This window comes from Leptodactylus fuscus, chromosome 6, assembly GCF_031893055.1.
Source record: "Leptodactylus fuscus isolate aLepFus1 chromosome 6, aLepFus1.hap2, whole genome shotgun sequence".
In the NCBI taxonomy this organism is placed as follows: domain Eukaryota; kingdom Metazoa; phylum Chordata; class Amphibia; order Anura; family Leptodactylidae; genus Leptodactylus; species Leptodactylus fuscus.
This window is the reverse complement of record NC_134270.1, coordinates 69,357,931-69,379,283: the sequence shown is the minus strand read 5'-3', so window position 1 is coordinate 69,379,283 and position 21,353 is coordinate 69,357,931.

Sequence of the window (21,353 nt, the reverse complement as noted above, 5' to 3'; positions counted from 1 at the left end):
TTCTATATCAACAGTATTTCTATTTTACCAGAGCCAGCAAACAGGGGGGTCTATTACTGCGCCATCTTGTGGATGTTTTGTGAACTGCACCTGCCTATACTTCCCATTGTAATTTATGTTGCTAAAGTAAAGGAGTGTCCAGTATGATCAGGTGACCTTCAGAACCAATCAAGCTCCCTTGATTGGCCTGGAGGAGGAGTTGCGTTACAACCCTCTCTAAAGGGGGTTGGGAACCCTTTGTGTTCCTTTGTGTGAAGAGATCTACACATGTGGAGTTGAAAATGGCAGCCAAGCATCAGGGCACTTCAACCAGAGATGTCTTTTTGTCTGTGCTCAAGATTCTCCTCAGAAAGTGTTTTCCTCTGAAGCTCCAAGTCTGCAAGTACTAAAGTATACAGACCTGCTTATCCATACATCTGGGACCTCTGCACGTATCTCTATGCAAGTAAGTCTTTGGGACAAATCTATATTTAAGGAGCCCATAGCTAGTCTGACAGAATTTGAGGGTCTCCCGCTGTTGACACCCCTATTTCCTCTCCTACATACACGTACCCAGTTTGTTAAGGACTAACCCCCCTGGATACAGGCCATCTTTACAAGTATATACGAGTTTAACTACCCAAGCAATTTCCTGCTCCAAGCTCCATCACCTGCTTGATTGGACACTACCTACAGGCATCATGGTATTGTATGTGAAGAATTACTCCATATGTACATTTGTATTACCTTGTCCTGCTAGTAAAAGAGCAACGACTACCTCCGAGACCTGGTTGTCTATTGTCATTGTCATGTACCACGTGGGGTGGGTAGTTGGGGACATCAAAAAGGAGGCTTTGTGCACATTTGGGACCCAGGGACTCTCTACAAGCCGGCCCCATCTGACATATTCCCCATGATATCAGTCCTGGCCCTCCTGAGTGTTACACCCCTTCTCCGGAAGATCATAGAAGACGGAAGTCTTCCTCTAAGAGGAGATCTCAGGCCTGCGCTGATTGTGAGACTCCCCAGCCTGATGGTAGGTTTTTTTCTCACCAAAAAAAAAGAAAAAAACAGAAATTTTAGTATCTTTCTTTTGACACAGGCTATGAATGGGCCTGCTGCCGGTCCTGCAGAGGCCCTCCTCCTGATAACATTTCTACCTGTGATGTTATTGTCTGGGTAAAAGATTTCATGGTGAGTTTTTTTCTTTGACTGTGCTGCACGGCTCTTCTTTTGCCTAAGGGTTCTTTAATTCTTTGCAGGAAGATTCCCTTAAAGGCATTAGGGATACTATCCCTCATATCTCGAAGAAACAGCACATTGATACGCGTTCTCTGTCCTTGCCATCCAGTGCCGAAACTACCGCCATAGCAGCAGAGACAGCTGCCACAGGGCCCGGGACATTAGGGGCCAGGTGACAGCCGCTACCGCTGCTATCATTATACTCGGGGGTCTTTTCGGACCCCCGAGTATAATGATCGGCGGCCCGGGAGAGGTAAGGAACATAAAAAACACTGTTACTTACCTCTCCACGATCCGTGCAGACTTTGGCTTAGTCGTCTGACATCTCATGACCCTGGCCTGCGTCCCGGGTCATGTGACGTCTGACGTAATTGAAGATCGACTACTTCGGAGGCTGACAGCGTAGGAGACAGAAGATAGGTGAGTAACAGAGGTTTTTTTTTCTCCCCCTGGGTCTCCGATTATTATACTCTGGGGTCTGAAAAGACCCCACAGTATAATAATTGTTTATGGGTGTCCACAGTGGGACACAATACTGTGTGCAGGGGCCACTATGGGGGATAATACTGTGTGCAGGGGCCACTAAGGGACATAACACTGTGTGCAGGGGCCACTATGGGGGATAATACTGTTTGCAGGGGCCACTAAGGGGCATAATACTGTGTGCAGGGGCCACTATGGGGGATAATACTGTGTGCAGGGACCACTAAGGGACATAATAGAGCGCGCAAGAATGCGTAGGAGGGGGTCTGTCGAGGGCGTCGGTGTTGGCAGGGGGGGCCCCCATGTCAAAAGTTCGCCACGGGGCTCCGCCATTCCTAGTTACGCCACTGTTGCCATCATTGAAGCGCTTGACCATGGACGACCAGACCGTTTCTTCTGCGGAGGATATTAATTCCAGCACACCCATCTTCCCCATGGATAAGAAGTGGAAACTGCTGAAGTCCATCTGGTCAGGTGACCAGGATGTTGATGGGGAAGCCTCCCCGTCCACTTCTGGGGGGTGGAGGGCCTTCCACGTGGACGCAGCCCTGGCCAGGCTGATGGAAACAAAATGGAAACATTCGGAAAGAGCTCACCTAACCTCCAGAGTATTTAGAACCCTGTATCCAATCTCCTCATCCCAGCTGGATCAATGGGGACCTCCACCTACGGTGGATATGGCCGTGGCAAAGCTCTCCCTTTGTACAGTGGTACCTCTGGTGGACGGCCCTAATTTGCAAGACCTGCTGGACCGACGCGTGGACGGGACCCCCAGGAAGTGTTATTCGGCCTGTTCTGCGCAAGCTTCGGTGGCCATATCCTCCACTGTTGTGGCTGACAGTCTTCATTCCCAACTTCATCAACTGGAACTAGATATTGATTCCGGGGTCCCTAGGGATGAGATTCTCTCATCGATGTCGTCCCTGTTCAATGCTGCTGATTATCTGGGCAAGGCTTCCCGTCAACAGTTAAAGGTAACTTCTAAAGGCATGGCACTATCCACTGCCGCCCGAAGACCCCTCTGGCTTAGACCCTGGAGAGTGGACACAACCTCGAAGTTCGCCTTGTGTGCCCTTCCATTCGAGCCTGGCAGGCTTTTTGGGCATGGCCTGGACGATTTGATGGAAGGTTTGGCGGATACCAAAGGCAAAGCGTTACCCCCAAGCAGCAAGAGGAAGATGAGGGCCCTCTGGTAGAGGTTCTTTCCATCCCAGACCACAGCTAGGTAGGCGCTCAAGATTCCACTCAAGAGGCTCTGGACGTGGTCATGGTAGAGACAACCCCAAGAAGAAGCCTAACTTTTGACGGGTGCTCACTTCCTGTGGGACGCCGCCTCTCCCACTTTCTTCCAGCGTGGCAAACTTCCATTCAAGACCCCTGGGTATTTCAAGTCATCGAGAGAGGTTACGCCATCAAATTCTCTCAGCCACCTCTAGACCGCTTCGTGTCAACTTGCCCTCTCCCTGTCGCTCAACAGTCCTTCTCGGAGAACTCCATTCGGGAGTATATTCAGAAGGGTGCCTTGGAAAAGGTCCCTCCTTCGGAGGAAGGAGTCAGGCTTTACTCCCCAGTCTTTCTGTTGCTAAAAGCATCAGGAGGATGGCGGATGATCATCGATTTGAGATACCTAAATCGCTTCATAAAGAAAAAGCGGTTCAGGATGGAGTCCATGGATTCGGTAACCTCGTTTCTTCAGCAAGGCAAGGTGATGGTCACTCTAGATCTCAAGGATGCCTACTTGCATGTACCCATTTTTCAACCACACAGGAAGTATCTCAGGATTGCCATCCAGATCTCTAGTCACAGGGAACATTACCAGTTTTCCGCTCTACCCTTCGCCATTTCCTTCGCCCCTCACACCTTCACCAAGGTGGTGGCTCCGGTCGCTGCCACCCTCAGACCTCAAGGTCTGTTCGTAGTTCCCTACTTGGACAACTGGCTTATAAAAGCTCAGTAAGTCCCAGTCCTCCAACAACATCTTCAGAGGCAGACTCAGAGGCTCTGCAGATTTCTTTATCCATCCCCAGGAGACAGAGGATAGAAACGGCAACTCGTTTTCTCTACAGAACCTGGCGAGTGTCCATCAGAACCGCCATGAGAGTCCTTGGCCTGATGTCATCTTCGGCCAGGGTGGTCCCTTGGGCTTTATGGCATTTGTGTCCCCTTCAGATGGAAGTGTTGAGCACCTGGGACAGGTCTCCACGGGGACTGCACAAAAGGATCTGCCTTTCGCCAAGTACCTGTCTTTCCCCTCAGATGGTGGATACACCTGAAAGAGGGAAGGTCCTTAGTCCAACCAGAGTGGACTCTGTTGACAATGGATGCATCCCAAACAGGATGGGGAGCCCATTTAGATGAGAGGACTGTTCAAGGTGAATGGAGCAGCCTGGAAATAGAATCTTCCAACCAAAGGGAACTCAAGCTGATATACCTGGCACTACTACACTTTGCCCCTTATCTCAGGGGGAAAGCTGTCAAACTGTGAACGGACAACATGACTGCAATGTTGTACATGAACAAGCAGGGAGGAACCAGGTCCAGACTTCTCCTGAAGATTACGAACCTAATCTTTTCCTGGGCAGAGAGGAACCTGACCCAGCTTTCCGCTGTTCACTTCAAGGGCTTTCTGAACATAGTAGCGGATTAGTTGAGTCGCGGTATGACCATATCAGGAGAATGGTCACTCAATCCAGAGGTGTTCCATCAAATTGTCCAGATGTGGGGCCTTCCAGAAGTGGACCTCATGGCAACCTGACTCAACGCCAAGGTAGAGAAGTTCTGCTCTCTGTATCAGGAGGACAATACCGTGGCAGTGGATGCCCTGTCCATCCCTTGGAGGTTCAGGCTGGTTTACATATTCCCTCCAATTCCCATCATACCCAAGGTATTGATGAAGATAAGACAGGACCAAGTCCAGGCGATTACCATAATCCCATTCTGGCCGAAAAGGACTTGGTTCGCCCAGCTCATACAGATGAGTCAAGGCGTATACTGGAGACTTCCACCTCTCCCAGACCTGGTCACTCAAGGAGGACTACGGTGCCAGGATCTGGTGAGACTCAACCTGACAGCCTGGAGGTTGACCAGTCCCTATTACTAAATAGTGTACTGTCAGATCCAGGGCAGAATCTACCAACAGAAATTATCTCAGGATCTGGGAGATATTCAAAACTTGGTGCCTTAGACGTGGCTTGATGTTTTCCAATCCTTCTGTGGAATCAGTATTGGACTTCTTACAGGACGGCAGAGAGCGGCAGACGGCAGACAGAGAGCTAGCTCCTTCCACATTAAAGGTACACGTGGCAGCCCTCTTCGCCTATCTGAAGAGGCGTTTGATGCAACATCCCTTGGTAAGTAAGCTTTCTAAAGGATGCTACGAAGATTAGACCTGCTGTTTCAGCTCCAGTTCAGCAGTGGGACCTTGGGGCAGTCCTTTCAGGGCTCTGTGACTCCTCATTCGAGCCTTTAGAAGAAGTGGATCTAAAGTTCTTGACTTATAAAATGACCTTTCTTCTGGCCATCACATCGGCCAAGAGGGTGGGGGAGCTGCAGCCCTGTCATCTGAAGAGCCTTACACCTCTTTTTTTGAAGATAGGGTGCAACTGCGTTTTCTGCTGCAGTTTAGGCCTAAGGTGCCTTCTCTAGCAAATTTAAATCAAATTATTTCTTTGCCAGTGTTCCTTCCTTCTCCCTCCTCTCCTGAGGAGATAAGACTTCATTCCCTTGACCTGGGTAGAACCTGAGAACCTCTTAATTAACCTGGCTGGAAGTTTCAGAGGTCTGAAAGCTTCCAAAGTCTCTATTTCCCATTGGGTTAGGGAAGCCATCAAGTTGGACTTTTCTTCCCAAGGTTTTTCTCTTCCAGCTTGCCTAACAGTGCACTGTACGAGGGCAGTATTGACTTCGTGGGCGGAGAGGAGGTCCGTACCTTTGGAGCAGATCTGCGCGGCAGTTTCCTGGTCCTCTTCCAACACCTTTGTGAAGCACTACAGGTTGAGCTCTCGTGCTTCGGACGCGACTGCCTTTGGAAGTTCAGTCTTGAGCTCTGTAAGTTTAGGAAACCCTCCCTAAGGGGATTACTTGATATCTCCCCACATTGTGCTGCTGGTATGACGACAGGAAATGGTGGATTATGTAGATAATCTGTTTTCCCTTAGTCATAACAGCAGCATAAGGCTTCCCTCCTTATTATATTATCTTGTACGTTTGTATTAACACACGGGGGAGGTTCTGGTGTCCTCTTATAGGGCCTAGTCATGCATATTAATTAATTGCTGATTAAACATTCTACCTGTCCTACCAGCACACAGGGGCAGAAATACCCCACATTGTGCTGCTGTTATGGCTAAGGGAAAACAGATTATCTACACAATCCACCATTGTTTGCAAATATATAATAATTGCCATAATAAGCAAGTAGAAGACTTACTCAAAGCCCCATGATGCTTATGACTGAAGCAACCCAGAAGGATTAGGAAACTACAGGATATGTGCAACGATAGTATAAGACTGTAAAAATATTTTTTATGAGAAGTCACTAGACATAAAATGAGGAACCCATTCCGTATAGTGACAAATGATCATATAGTTTTTGTGTGACCCTCCATCTGTAGTCACCTCAGTGTTACACATCACAGTGCTGACAGTGCTTTATGCAGTTAACAGTGTCCCAAACAAACCAGACATGACCTGGTTGAGATCATTTTGATCTATGGAACATATATTGTATATATGTTCATTTATGAGGATAGCACTATTGCAATGCACTGGTGGTACTTTTTTACCATATCAGCATGGGTGCCAATCATAAGACTGGGTTAACACAGTTTATTTTATTTTTTGCTTGCTTGCTCTTAGTTAGATCATCTCTTGGTTAGATCCTGAGATGGTGTTTGCTCTGATGCTGCCTATTTTATTTACCTGTAGATCATCCCTTCGCCGGATGTTTTGCTATGTCTCAGTCTGCTGATCTTAACATCAACAGATCAAATATTTGGAGGGCAAAGTGTGGGAAATCTTAATGCTTAATGCTTATTTTCCAGCATCAGTGTGCCACAGTGCCCAAATAAAGGCCCACAAAGGCATGGTTGGGCTACTTTGGTGTGGAAGATCTCAACTCCACTGAACACCTTTCGCCTTTGGGGTGAGCTAGAACAAAGATTGCAAGGCAGGTCTTCTCATCAAACATCAGTGTTACACCTTTTCAGACCCCGGAGTATAATAATCGGAGACCAAGAGGGGATACCAACATAAAAAACACTGTCACTTACCTATCCCCGGCTCCGCTGCAGTCCTCGGTGGCGTTGGCCATCTTCAATGACGTCCAGATGTCACATGACCCGGGACGCAGGCCCCGGTCATGTGACATCAGGCACATCATACAACTAGGCCCGAAGCCTGTCTGGAGCGCAGAGAGGTAAGTAGCACAGTTTTTTATGTTCCCTTACCTCTTCTGGCCTCTGATCATTATACTCAGGGATCAGTAAGTAAATAGGGCTCGTTACCGTCTGGAGTAACTCCAGCCGGTCACAGCCTATTAAGAAAAAAAAAAACCAAAAACGCAGCGGTAGTGGTAGTCGCTGTGTCCGTAATGTCCCGGGCTCTGTGGCAGCTGCTACCGCTGCTACCCCGGTAGTTACGCCACTGCTTACTACTGTACTATAAAGGAATAGTTTTATCAGTCAGTGCAATACACATTTTCTCCACCAGATGTCTCTGTAACCCAAAATAAAATATTAGTGTAACAAGATACTGTATACATGAATAGCATTTTCACGGTATTGAGCCAAATCCCGTCTCAGGTATTTTTTTCCATTTCCATTTTTGATTCTCACCTTGCAAATACCATAAGTTTATTTTTTTTTACATTCACAAAGCCATATGAAGGCTTAATGTTCGCAGGAAAAGATCTAGAATGGGGTGGAATTGGAGAATTGTTTCTATGACATTCATTTTTAGGGTCCATTCACACGGAGTAACGTGCCGCATGATTGATTTTAATGGGAGCCTGGATCGTATACGCCGCGTTATTTTGCGGCCGCAAAATAACGCGGCGTATATGATCCAGGCTCCCATTGAAATCAATGGGAGCTTTTACAGTGCGCAAAGTCTCACACACGGTATACGTGCCACATCACGCAGCACGTTACTCCATGTGAATGGACCCTGACAGTGCTCGCTGTTCAGCTGAATTCTATGGGTCAGTACTAGAGATGAGCGAGTAGTGAAATTTTCGAGATTCGATATTCATTTCGAGTAGAGCCTCAATATTCGACTACTCGATCGAATCCCATTATAGTCTAGGGGAAAAATCCTCGTTTCAGGGGAAACCACTATTCGACAAAAGGAGAGTCACCAAGTCCACGCGTAGCAGGAAGAGAGTGTTTAGGAGGAGCGCTGTGCAGTTAAAGCGTACGGACCCCATAGACTATAACGGGTCCGTGTGCTTGCAGCGCACTGTCCGCATAAATGATTCGTGTGGGCAGTGCATGGCAAGCACACAGTCCCCATTATAGTCTATGGGGTCCGTGCACTTTACCTGCACAGCTCTTGCAGTTGTGCTGATATTCCCTTCGGGAGGGTCCTCCTGCGGACTGCTTCCGGACAGGAGGCAAGTGCTAATGTGAACCGGCCCTTACTCATCCTGCAGAACCAGCATTTATTCGGCAAATCAACTCTGGTTCTGCAGCAGGCTCGTCCTTGCTAGTCGGGAGAGCTGACAGCTTGCGTTATGCGGGAGCTGACTTTTTCTCATAGGAATGCACTGACCAGCGTTGATTGTCCGAATGCTATACAGTGTACAGCATTCAGCCAATCAACGCTGGTTCTGCCAGAGGCTGATCTGTGAGGAGGCGGAGTCTAAGATTGGACCACAGCAGTCTCCATTGTGGTCCAATCTTAGACTCCGCCTTGTCACAGATGAGCCTCTGGCAGAACCAGCGTTGATTGGCCGAATGCTGTACACTGTATAGCATTCGGCCAATCAACGCTGGTCAATGCATTCCTATGAGAAAAAGTCAGCTCCCGCATAACTGCAAGCTGCCAGCTCTCCCAACTAGCAAAGATGAGCCTGCTGCAGAACCAGCGTTGATTGGCCGAATGCTATACTGTACAGCATTCAGCCAATAAATGCTGGTTCTGAATCACATATTTACTGCGAATAGCGAGTAGTTTTCGAATGAGTATGAATATTTCAAATACCGCAGTATTCTATCGAATACCTACTCGATCAAATACTACTCGCTCATCTCTAGTCAGTACAATTCTAATTTTTGTTAATTTCTAACCCTTTAAAAATAAATCCAAAACTTTGAAATAACAAATTCTTCAAGTCCGCATATTCTGACACCTTTTTTTTGTGTGTGTTTTTCTCTCTAATGGGATACATGGGGTGTCTTTTTTGTGGGGCCAGATGGTTCTTTTTAGTTCTAACATTTTGGGGAATGTCTATGGCTTTGATTGCTTTTTATTTATATTTTTAGGAGGCAAAACAGCAAAAAAAGTCAGCTCGGCTCTTTTGATTATTTGTCCTGTTACAGTATCCTATTAATATTATAAATGTGAAAGTTTGTGAGTTTGGATGTTTGTGGGTTTGTGTGTTTGGATGTTTGGATGTTTGGATGTTTGTTCCTCAATCACGCAAAACCCGCTCGACCGATTTGGCTGAAAGTTTCCACAAACATAGTTAATACACCCGATTGCGCAATAGGCTACTTTTCGTCACAACAGCGCACATACGTTTGTGCCAGGACCCCCACAAAACCCAAACTCACACCACCATCTCTGCAATCTCACACACTTTGGACCATAGCAAGCCACAAAATTCATATTGCCCTCTGCAGCCTCGCCCCTAACCCCACACTATCACATATACATATACTTTACCACTTTGCCCCTCCCCTTAACAATACTCCAGGAGGTTCTCTTTAACGCTCCGGAGCAGCCATGTTTGCCGACCCCCACCGCTCTGACAATCCGCGACACCGCCCACCCATGTCAATACCCCTAGGAAGTCTAATAAATGCAAAAAAAAAGGTAAAAAAAAGTAAAAAAAATATAAAAACAAATAAAAAGGATTAAAAATTCAAATCACCCCCCTTTCCCTAGAACACATATAAAAGTAGTTAAAAACTGTGAAACACATACATGTTAGGTATCCCCGCGTCCAAAATCGCCCGCTCTACAAAGCTATACAAATATTTTTCCTGTTCGGTAAACGCCGTAGCGGGAAAAATGGTCAAAAGTGCCAAACCGCCGTTTTTTCACTCTTTTGATTCTGATAAAAATTTGAATAAAAAGTGATCAAAGCAATAACATTTCCCGAAAATGGTAGAACTAAAAAGTACACCCGGCCCCGCAAAAAAAGACGCCCTATACATCCCCGTACACGCACGTATAAAAAAGTTACGGCTGTCGGAATATGACAACTTTTCAAAAAAAAAATGTTTTAACACAGTTTTGGATTTTTTTAAGGGGTCAAAATGTAAATAAAACCATATAAATTTGGTATCCCCGGAATCGTAACGAAACACAGAATACAGGGGACAGGTCATTTTGGTTGCACAGTGAATGCCGTAAAACCAAAGCCCCTAAGAAAGTCGCAGAAATGCATTTTTTTTGACAAATCCACCCCATTCAGAATTTTTTCCCTGCTTCCCAGTACATTATATAGAATAATTAATGGTGGCATCATGAAGAAAAATTTGTCCCAAGCAAAATTAAGACCTCATATGGCTCTGGGAGCGGAGAAATAAAAAAGTTATGGGGTTTAGAAGGAGGGGAGTCAAAAATGAAAAACCAAAATCAAAAAATGCCATCGACGGGAAAGGGTTAACTTCAAATACTTCTGTCCCAAAGTCACTATGTAAAGTTTCTCACAACACCGTATAGCAGCTCAAATACAAATTAACTTCAACACAAAAGTCTCACGTATTCTCTGAATTACAGCAAAAACAAGATACAAACTTACATTTCATATCCCATACCTTATACACAGTACGAAAACCTTACCCGCGCCTGTATATACCCACTGCTACAATCACCGCAGACGAAGTCGCGGGTACCAGCTAGTTTGGGTGTGGAAGTGGAGTGGGATATCTGGCCTTAGGGCCTATACGGTCTGTATGCTATCACCTTTATTTTTCACTTTTTCATCTCTTATGGGCCTCTAGGTTTTTTACATTGGCAGGTGGCTAGCAACTGTGGTATGTGGCTGTTGCAATTCTAGCATTATATTCTGCCCTTTCTGTGCTGCGGTTGTGATATATCTGCTGCTTATATTTATATACATCTACTACCTTTGGCCTATCATGATGCTTTTTATATGTCTTGTATTGTGCATACTTACCGTAGTCCCTATCTTCACTCCTATTTATTGGGTATTTCAGTTCCCCCTCCTTTGTATTTTTGTTTTTTGTTATATGTTGTATTGTCTTTTTTAATAAAGATTTTGTCACTTTTGTTAAAAAATTTTGTTACCTGGTGGTTTTTATGGTTTTCTGTTGAATCACACCAGAGGTTATACCCCTATGTGGTATATTTTTGTATATTTAATGGTCCAAAGTGTGTGAGATTGCAGAGATGGTGGTGTGAGTTTGGGTTTTGTGGGGGTCCTGGCACAAACGTATGTGCGCTGTTGTGACGAAAAGTAGCCTATTGCGCAATCGGGTGTATTAACTATGTTTGTGGAAACTTTCAGCCAAATCGGTCGAGCGGGTTTTGCGTGATTGAGGAACAAACATCCAAACATCCAAACATCCAAACACACAAACCCACAAACATCCAAACTCACAAACTTTCACATTTATAATATTAATAGGATGTAGACCTGACAGCCATATTTACTTGACATCTGCCATACTATTATGGCATGTTGGAAAAGGTGTTTAGATCGACCTATTGTATGACACTGTCAGGGCTCCTAGGACTATATCTAGGCCATTTATATCTATACGCAGCATACACAGCCAAAGTTATCTCAAAGTGACAGCTTTGAGAAGATAAAGAAGAAAAGCCAACTGTGCTGGAATCCATGACGCAGCACCTATTAAATGATGCAAAAAGCTGGATTTGGCAGATGTGGTGAATGATCCTTTTTAATATATATATATTTTTTTTATTATGCCAACAGTGTTTCACCAACAGTAAGGAATATTACAGTGTGATGGACCAGTTCACACAAGATGTCCAGCTGAGTAGTGGTATTAGCAGCTGTGGAAACATCACTGGCAGTATGGAATAAAACATGGCGGAGCAGGCTACAGGAAATTATATTTAGCACGCAGCATCGGTAATACCCTATGTGGCACATAATACCGCGAGACAGATTCAGTGGCAGATCTATTCATTCGCATCAGCCAGAGGTTTGCAAAAGTCCTCATGGATTCATACCCGATTTATTGTCACAATGACATTTCTTCCCCACACTTATGAGGGACAGTTTGCGTCCAACTAGGTGTTACGACACCAGTCGATGTACTGAACACTCTCTCAGCTATTACATTTGAATGTGGACAAGACAAAATGCCCATAGCAAACCTGTCCTGTTTCTGCCACTGGTCTAATCTGAGGTCAAGGTTATCGGGCACAGTAAATGCACATTCTAGGTATAACTGTAACTGGTTGTGCAATTGGTGGGACACTTATCTGTTGTGTGTCCGGTTGGAGCTGCAAAGTACCTTGTTCTAGATACTGCACTGATGCTGGTGCTTTGGATTTTCCTTCTGCTACTTGTAGCTTTGGCACTAGCAGATGAGGAGGAACACTGACTAAACAAGAATAAGGTCTGGGAGAGGGCAGAGACCTCCTGGTCAAGCATGTGATTGGCACTTGTGCAAGCTGGATATACAACCTATCCTAATAGTATGTCTGTCTTGTTTCATTTTACAGTACAAGGAAAAATTCCCACATTTTAGCATAATAGCAAGGGTCTAAAAGCAAAATTTGGGAAAAATCCAGTTTGTTATGAACTACGTCGCTTATCTCTACCAACAGTCTGTGCAAATATAAAATGACATGAAGCCTTGTTCACATGCTCACGTTTCACGTACGTGGGGCTTCAGAATTTTTCATGGACACCATATGTATCCATTTGTTATCATATTTTTTTTTTCAACAATACACATCCTTTTTTTTTTCATGGATGCTGATAGGTCCGTGAAAACCCCCTACCAAAAAAGAGATAACAGGGCACTTGAAAGTGGTAAATCCTAATATTAATTCTGTTACACTCAACCATAAAGGCACAAACTATATGTTTTGTTTTGAATTTGAATTTTAACATTTTTTTTAATTGTTCCGTTTTTCAGAGACATACACAGTATAATAAAGTAAACAAAAAAATTATAGGCTGGGGTGCTGTCCGTGAGTAGAATGGACCTCATACACCCACACAGTGGCGTAACTAGGAATGGCGGGGCCCCGTGGCGAACTTTTGACATGGAACCCCCCCCATCCCAACTGACGCCGAAGACCTCGACCGACCCCCTCCTCCGCACTCTATTATGTCCCTTACTGGCCCCTGCACACAGTATTAACCCCAATAGTGTCCCCTGCACACAGTATTAACCCCAATAGTGTCCCCTGCACACAGTATTAACCCCAATAGTGTCCCCTGCACACAGTATTAACCCCAATAGTGTCCCCTGCACACAGTATTAACCCCAATAGTGGCCCTTTAACACAGTATTAACCCCAATAGTGGCCCCTGCACACAGTATTAACCCCAATAGTGGCCCCTGCACACAGTATTAACCCCAATAGTGTCCCTCTGTGGACACCCATAAACAATTATTATACTCTGGGGTCTTTTCAACTGGCGTGAGTTGAAACAAGTATGTCTGGCAGTCTGTCCTACCTGCTTCACTCACATTCACTGAAAGTGGCAAGCAAAGCGCAGAACAAGGGATGTAGCATATCTTTGTACTAAAAAAGAAGCCAGAGTTTATTCTACTTTGAAAAGTCAATCATAAACATGAATGGGTCACAATGGCTTATATAGAGGGTCTTTTTAATCTTAAAGTTATTTTGCTCTTGAAGCTTGCACCAGTACATTGCTTTAGTGATGACTAGAGATGAGCGAACAGTGTTCTATCGAACTCATGTTCGATCGGATATTAGGCTGTTTGGCATGTTCGAATCGAATCGAACACCGCGTGGTAAGGTGCGCCATTACTCGATTCCCCTCCCACCTTCCCTGGCGCCTTTTTTGCTCCAATAACAGCGCAGGGTAGGTGGGACAGGAACTACGACACCGGTGACGTTGAAAAAAGTAGGCAAAACCCATTGGCTGCCGAAAACATGTGACCTCTAATTTAAAAGAACAGCGACGCCCAGCTTCGCGTCATTCTATATAGTGCCATTGTCTGACTGGGAATTCAAAGAATATATTGGGGTTACGTGCACCCACAATTTTTGCTACTGGTATATAGTGCCATTGTCTGACTGGGAATTCAAAGAATATATTGGGGTTACGTGCACCCACAATTTTTGCTACTGGTATATAGTGCCATTGTCTGACTGGGAATTCAAAGAATATATTGGGGTTATAAATACCCTCATTTCTTGCTACTGGTATATAGTGCCATTGTCTGACTGGGAATTCAAAGAATATATTGGGGTTATAAATACCCTCATTTCTTGCTACTGGTATATAGTGCCATTGTCTGACTGGGAATTCAAAGAATATATTGGGGTTACAAATACCCTCATTTCTTGCTACTGCCATATAGTGCCATTGTCTGACTGGGAATTCAAAGAATATATTGGAGTTACGTGCACCCACAATTTTTGCTACTGGTATATAGTGCCATTGTCTGACTGGGAATTCAAAGAATATATTGGGGTTACGTGCACCCACAATTTTTGCTACTGGTATATAGTGCCATTGTCTGACTGGGAATTCAAAGAATATATTGGGGTTATAAATACCCTCATTTCTTGCTACTGGTATATAGTGCCATTGTCTGACTGGGAATTCAAAGAATATATTGGGGTTATAAATACCCTCATTTCTTGCTACTGGTATATAGTGCCATTGTCTGACTGGGAATTCAAAGAATATATTGGGGTTACAAATACCCTCATTTCTTGCTACTGCCATATAGTGCCAGTTTCTGACTGGTAATTCAAAGAATATATTGGGGTTACGTGCACCCACAATTTTTGCTACTGGTATATAGTGCCATTGTCTGACTGGGAATTCAAAGAATATATTGGGGTTATAAATACCCTCATTTCTTGCTACTGGTATATAGTGCCATTGTCTGACTGGGAATTCAAAGAATATATTGGGGTTACGTGCACCCACAATTTTTGCTACTGGTATATAGTGCCATTGTCTGACTGGGAATTCAAAGAATATATTGGGGTTACGTGCACCCACAATTTTTGCTACTGGTATATAGTGCCAATTTCTAACTGGGAATTCAAAATGCGCAAGGCTCCCGGAAAGGGACGTGGACGAGGCCGTGGGCGAGGTCGGGGGAATGGTTCTGGGGAGCAAGGTAGCAGTGAAGCCACAGGGCGTCCCGTGCCTACTCCTGTGGGGCAGCAAGCATTGCGCCACTCCACAGTGCCAGGGTTGCTTGCCACATTAACTAAACTGCAGGGTACAAACCTTAGTAGGCCCGAGAACCAGGAACAGGTCTTGCAATGGCTGTCAGAGAACGCTTACAGCACATTGTCCAGCAGCCAGTCAGACTCTGCCTCCTCTCCTCCTATTACCCAACAGTCTTGTCCTCCTTCCTCCCAAAATTCCCAAGCTTCACAGAACAATAACCCCAACTGTCCCTGCTCCCCAGAGCTGTTCTCCTGTTTCATTGTCCCTCAACCTGCCTCTCCACGTCACGATTCCACGAACCTAACAGAGGAGCATCTGTGTCCAGATGCTCAAACACTAGAGTCTCCTCCATCTCCGTTCGATTTGGTGGTGGATGACCAGCAACCCACCCTCATCGACGATGATGTGACGCAGTTGCCGTCAGGGCATCCAGTTGACCGGCGCATTGTGCGGGAGGAGGAGATGAGACAGGAGTTGGAAGAGGAAGTGGTGGATGATGAGGACACTGACCCGACCTGGACAGGGGGGATGTCAAGCGGGGAAAGTAGTGTGGATGTTGAGGCAGGTGCAGCACCAAAAAGGGTAGCTAGAGGAAGAGGCAGAGGTCAGCAGCTTAGGCGAAGCCAGGCCACACCCGGAATCTCCCAAGATGTTCCAGTTCGTACCCAGCCCCGAAAAACTCCCACCTCGAGGGCACGTTTCTCGAAGGTGTGGAGTTTTTTCAAGGAATGCGCCGAGGACAGATATAGTGTTGTCTGCACAATTTGCCTCTCGAAATTGATTAGGGGCTCTGAGAAGAGCAACCTGTCCACCACTTCAATGCGCCGTCATTTGGAATCCAAGCACTGGAATCAGTGGCAGGCAGCAACGGCAGGACAAAGGCCGCTTGCCGTTCACGCCACTGCCACTGCCTCTGCCACTGCCTCTGCCTCTGCCACTGCCACTGCTGACTGTGCAGGCGATGCACTCCAGAGGACAAGCCAGGACACCACTTCATCTGCCTCCGCCACTTTGTTGACTTCTCCCTCATCCTCCCCTGTTCCTGTCTTATCTCCTTCTCCTGCACCATCAAAGGCACCATCAGGCGCTTCTTTACAACAACCCACCATCTCTCAGACATTGGAGCGGCGGCAGAAATACACTGCTAACCACCCACACGCGCAAGCCTTGAACGCCAACATCGCTAAACTGCTGGCCCAGGAGATGTTGGCGTTCCGGCTTGTTGAAACTCCCGCCTTCCTGGACCTGATGGCAACTGCGGCACCTCGCTATGCCGTCCCTAGCCGTCACTACTTCTCCCGGTGTGCCGTCCCCGCCTTGCACCAGCACGTGTCACTGAACATCAGGCGGGCCCTTAGTTCCGCGCTTTGCACAAAGGTCCACTTGACCACCGACGCGTGGACAAGTGCATGCGGACAGGGACGCTACATTTCACTGACGGCACACTGGGTGAATGTAGTTGAGGCTGGGACTGCTTCCCAAACTGGCCCGGTGTACCTCGTCTCCCCGCCTAACATTCCTGGCAGGGACACGAGAAGAACACCCCCCTCCTCCTCCTCCGCCACCGCCTCCTCCTCCGCTGTTAGATTGACCCCAGCTACGAGTTGGAAACGTTGCAGCACTGGCGTTGGTAGACGTCAGCAGGCTGTGCTGAAGCTGATCAGCTTGGGGGACAGACAGCACACTGCCTCCGAGGTGAGGGATGCCCTCCTCGATGAGACGGCAATATGGTTTGAGCCGCTGCACCTGGGCCCAGGCATGGTCGTTTGTGATAACGGCCGGAACCTGGTAGCAGCTCTGGAGCTTGCCGGACTCCAACATGTTCCATGCCTGGCCCACGTCTTCAACCTAGTGGTGCAACGTTTCCTAAAGAGCTACCCCAATGTTCCAGAGCTACTGGTGAAAGTGCGGCGCATGTGCGCCCACTTTCGCAAGTCGACAGTAGCCGCTGCTAGCTTAAAATCTCTCCAGCAACGCCTGCATGTGCCACAACACCGGCTTTTGTGCGACGTCCCCACACGCTGGAACTCAACGTTTCAGATGTTGAATAGAGTGGTTGAGCAGCAGAGACCTTTGATGGAATACCAGCTACAAAACCCTAGGGTGCCACAAAGTCAGCTGCCTCAGTTTCACATCCATGAGTGGCCATGGATGAGAGACCTTTGTGACATCCTACGGGTCTTTGAGGAGTCCACAAGGAGGGTGAGCTCTGAGGATGCGATGGTGAGCCTTACAATCCCGCTCTTGTGTGTTCTGAGAGAATCCCTGATTGACATCAGGGATAACTCAGATCACACAGAGGAGTTAGGGATAGCATCCGATCCGTCACAGCTGGAGAGTAGGTCCACACATCTGTCCGCTTCACTGCGTTTAATGGAGGAGGAGGAGGAGGAGGAGGAGGAAGAAGAGTTGTCCGATGATGTGATGGTGATACAGGAGGCTTCCGGGCAACTTCGAATCGTCCCATTGTTGCAGCGCGGATGGGTAGACATGGAGGATGAGGAGGAAATGGAGATTGAACTTTCCGGTGGGGCCAGAGGAGTCATGCCAACTAACACTGTGGCAGACATGGCTGAGTTCATGTTGGGGTGCTTTACAACCGACAAGCGTATTGTCAAAATCATGGAGGACAACCAGTACTGGATCTTTGCTATCCTTGACCCCCGGTATAAAAACAACATCTCGTCTTTTATTCCGGTAGAGGGGATGGCCAATCGCATCAATGCTTGCCACAGGCAATTGGTGCAGAATATGATGGAGATGTTTCCAGCATGTGACGTTGGCGGCAGGGAGGGCAGTTCCTCCAGTAGGCAACCAAGTTCTCACCGGTCCACACAAACGAGGGGCACACTGTCTAAGGTCTGGGACACCTTGATGGCACCCCCTCGCCAAAGTGCCGCCACGGAGGGTCCTAGTGTCACCAGGCATGAGAAGTATAGGCGCATGTTGCGGGAATACCTTTCCGACCACAGCCCTGTCCTCTCCGACCCCTCTGCGCCCTACACGTATTGGGTGTCGAAGTTGGACCTGTGGCTTGAACTTGCCCTATATGCCTTGGAGGTGCTGTCCTGTCCTGCCGCCAGCGTCCTATCTGAGAGGGTGTTCAGTGCAGCCGGTGGCATCATCACTGACAAGCGCACCCGTCTGTCAGCTGAGAGTGCCGACCGGCTCACTTTGATAAAAATGAACCACCACTGGATAGAGCCTTCATTTTTGTGCCCACCTGTGTAAAGCACCCCAACATGAAACTCCATGTCTGTACTCAACCTCTCCAATTCCTCCGCATTCTCATACTCATCCACCATAAGCGTTGCACAATTCTGCTAATACTAGGCTCCCTCCACCCTGATTTCCCCCAACTCTGCTGGTTAGAGGCTCCCTCCACCCTGATTTCCCACAACTCTGCTGGTTAGAGGCTCCCTCCACCCTGCTTTCCCACAACTCTGCTGGTTAGAGGCTCCCTCCACCCTGCTTTCCCACAACTCTGCTGGTTAGAGGCTCCCTCCACCCTGATTTCCACCAACTCTGCTGGTTAGAGGCTCCCTCCACCCTGCTTTCCCACAACTCTGCTGGTTAGAGGCTCCCTCCACCCTGATTTCCACCAACTCTGCTGGTTAGAGGCTCCCTCCACCATGAATTGGTCCAAACTGGGCTGTTTAGAGGCTCCCTCCACCATGAATTGGTCCAAACTGGGGTATTTAGAGGCTCCCTCCACCATGAATTGGTCCAAACTGGGGTTTTTAGAGGCTCCCTCCACCATGAATTTGCCCAAACTGGGCTGTTTAGAGGCTCCCTCCACCATGAATTTGCCCAAACTGGGCTGTTTAGAGGCTCCCTCCACCATGAATTGGTCCAAACTGGGGTTTTTAGAGGCTCCCTCCACCATGAATTGGTCCAAACTGGGGTTTTTAGAGGCTCCCTCCACCATGAATTTGCCCAAACTGGGCTGTTTAGAGGCTCCCTCCACCATGAATTGGTCCAAACTGGGGTTTTTAGAGGCTCCCTCCACCATGAATTGGTCCAAACTGGGGGTTTTTAGAGGCTCCCTCCACCATGAATTTGCCCAAACTGGGCTGTTTAGAGGCTCCCTCCATCATGAATTGGTCCAAACTGGGGTTTTTAGAGGCTCCCTCCACCATGAATTGGTCCAAACTGGGGTTTTTAGAGGCTCCCTCCACCATGAATTGGTCCAAACTGGGGTTTTTAGAGGCTCCCTCCACCATGAATTTGCCCAAACTGGGCTGTTTAGAGGCTCCCTCCACCATGAATTGGTCCAAACTGGGGTTTTTAGAGGCTCCCTCCACCATGAATTGGTCCAAACTGGGGGTTTTTAGAGGCTCCCTCCACCATGAATTTGCCCAAACTGGGCTGTTTAGAGGCTCCCTCCATCATGAATTGGTCCAAACTGGGGTTTTTAGAGGCTTCCTCCACCATGAATTGGTCCAAACTGGGGTTTTTAGAGGCTCCCTCCACCATGAATTTGCCCAAACTGGGCTGTTTAGAGGCTCCCTTCACCATGAATTGGTCCAAACTGGGGTTTTTAGAGGCTCCCTCCACCATGAATTGGTCCAAACTGGGGTTTTTTAGAGGCTCCCTCCACCATGAATTTGCCCAAACTGGGCGGTTTAGAGGCTCCCTCCATCATGAATTGGTCCAAACTGGGGTTTTTAGAGGCTTCCTCCACCATGAATTGGTCCAAACTGGGCTGGTTAGAGGCTCCCTCCACCCTGATTTCCATCAACTCTGCTGGTTAGAGGCTCCCTCCACCATGAATTGGTCCAAACTGGGGTTTTTAGAGGCTCCCTCCACCATGAATTGGTCCAAACTGGGGTTTTTAGAGGCTCCCTCCACCATGAATTGGTCCAAACTGGGGTTTTTAGAGGCTCCCTCCACCATGAATTGGTCCAAACTGGGGTTTTTAGAGGCTCCCTCCACCATGAATTTGCCCAAACTGGGCTGTTTAGAGGCTCCCTCCACCATGAATTGGTCCAAACTGGGGTTTTTAGAGGCTCCCTCCACCATGAATTGGTCCAAACTGGGGTTTTTAGAGGCTCCCTCCACCATGAATTGGTCCAAACTGGGGTTTTTAGAGGCTCCCTCCACCATGAATTGGTCCAAACTGGGGTTTTTAGAGGCTCCCTCCACCATGAATTGGTCCAAACTGGGGTTTTTAGAGGCTCCCTCCACCATGAATTTGCCCAAACTGGGCTGTTTAGAGGCTCCCTCCACCATGAATTTGCCCAAACTGGGCTGTTTAGAGGCTCCCTCCACCATGAATTGGTCCAAACTGGGGTTTTTAGAGGCTCCCTCCACCATGAATTGGTCCAAACTGGGGGTTTTTAGAGGCTCCCTCCACCATGAATTTGCCCAAACTGGGCTGTTTAGAGGCTCCCTCCATCATCAATTGGTCCAAACTGGGGTTTTTAGAGGCTCCCTCCACCATGAATTGGTCCAAACTGGGGGTTTTTAGAGGCTCCCTCCACCATGAATTTGCCCAAACTGGGCTGTTTAGAGGCTCCCTCCACCATGAATTGGTCCAAACTGGGGGTTTTAGAGGCTCCCTCCACCATGAATTGGTCCAAACTGGGGGTTTTTAGAGGCTCCCTCCACCATGAATTGGTCCAAACTGGGGGTTTTTAGAGGCTCCCTCCACCATGAATTTGCCCAAACTGGGCTGTTTAGAGGCTCCCTCCATCATGAATTGGTCCAAACTGGGGTTTTTAGAGGCTCCCTCCACCATGAATTGGTCCAAACTGGGGTTTTTAGAGGCTCCCTCCACCATGAATTGGTCCAAACTGGGGTTTTTAGAGGCTCCCTCCACCATGAATTGGTCCAAACTGGGGTTTTTAGAGGCTCCCTCCACCATGAATTGGTCCAAACTGGGGTTTTTAGAGGCTCCCTCCACCATGAATTTGCCCAAACTGGGCTGTTTAGAGGCTCCCTCCACCATGAATTGGTCCAAACTGGGGTTTTTAGAGGCTCCCTCCACCATGAATTGGTCCAAACTGGGGTTTTTAGAGGCTCCCTCCACCATGAATTGGTCCAAACTGGGGGTTTTAGAGGCTCCCTCCACCATGAATTGGTCCAAACT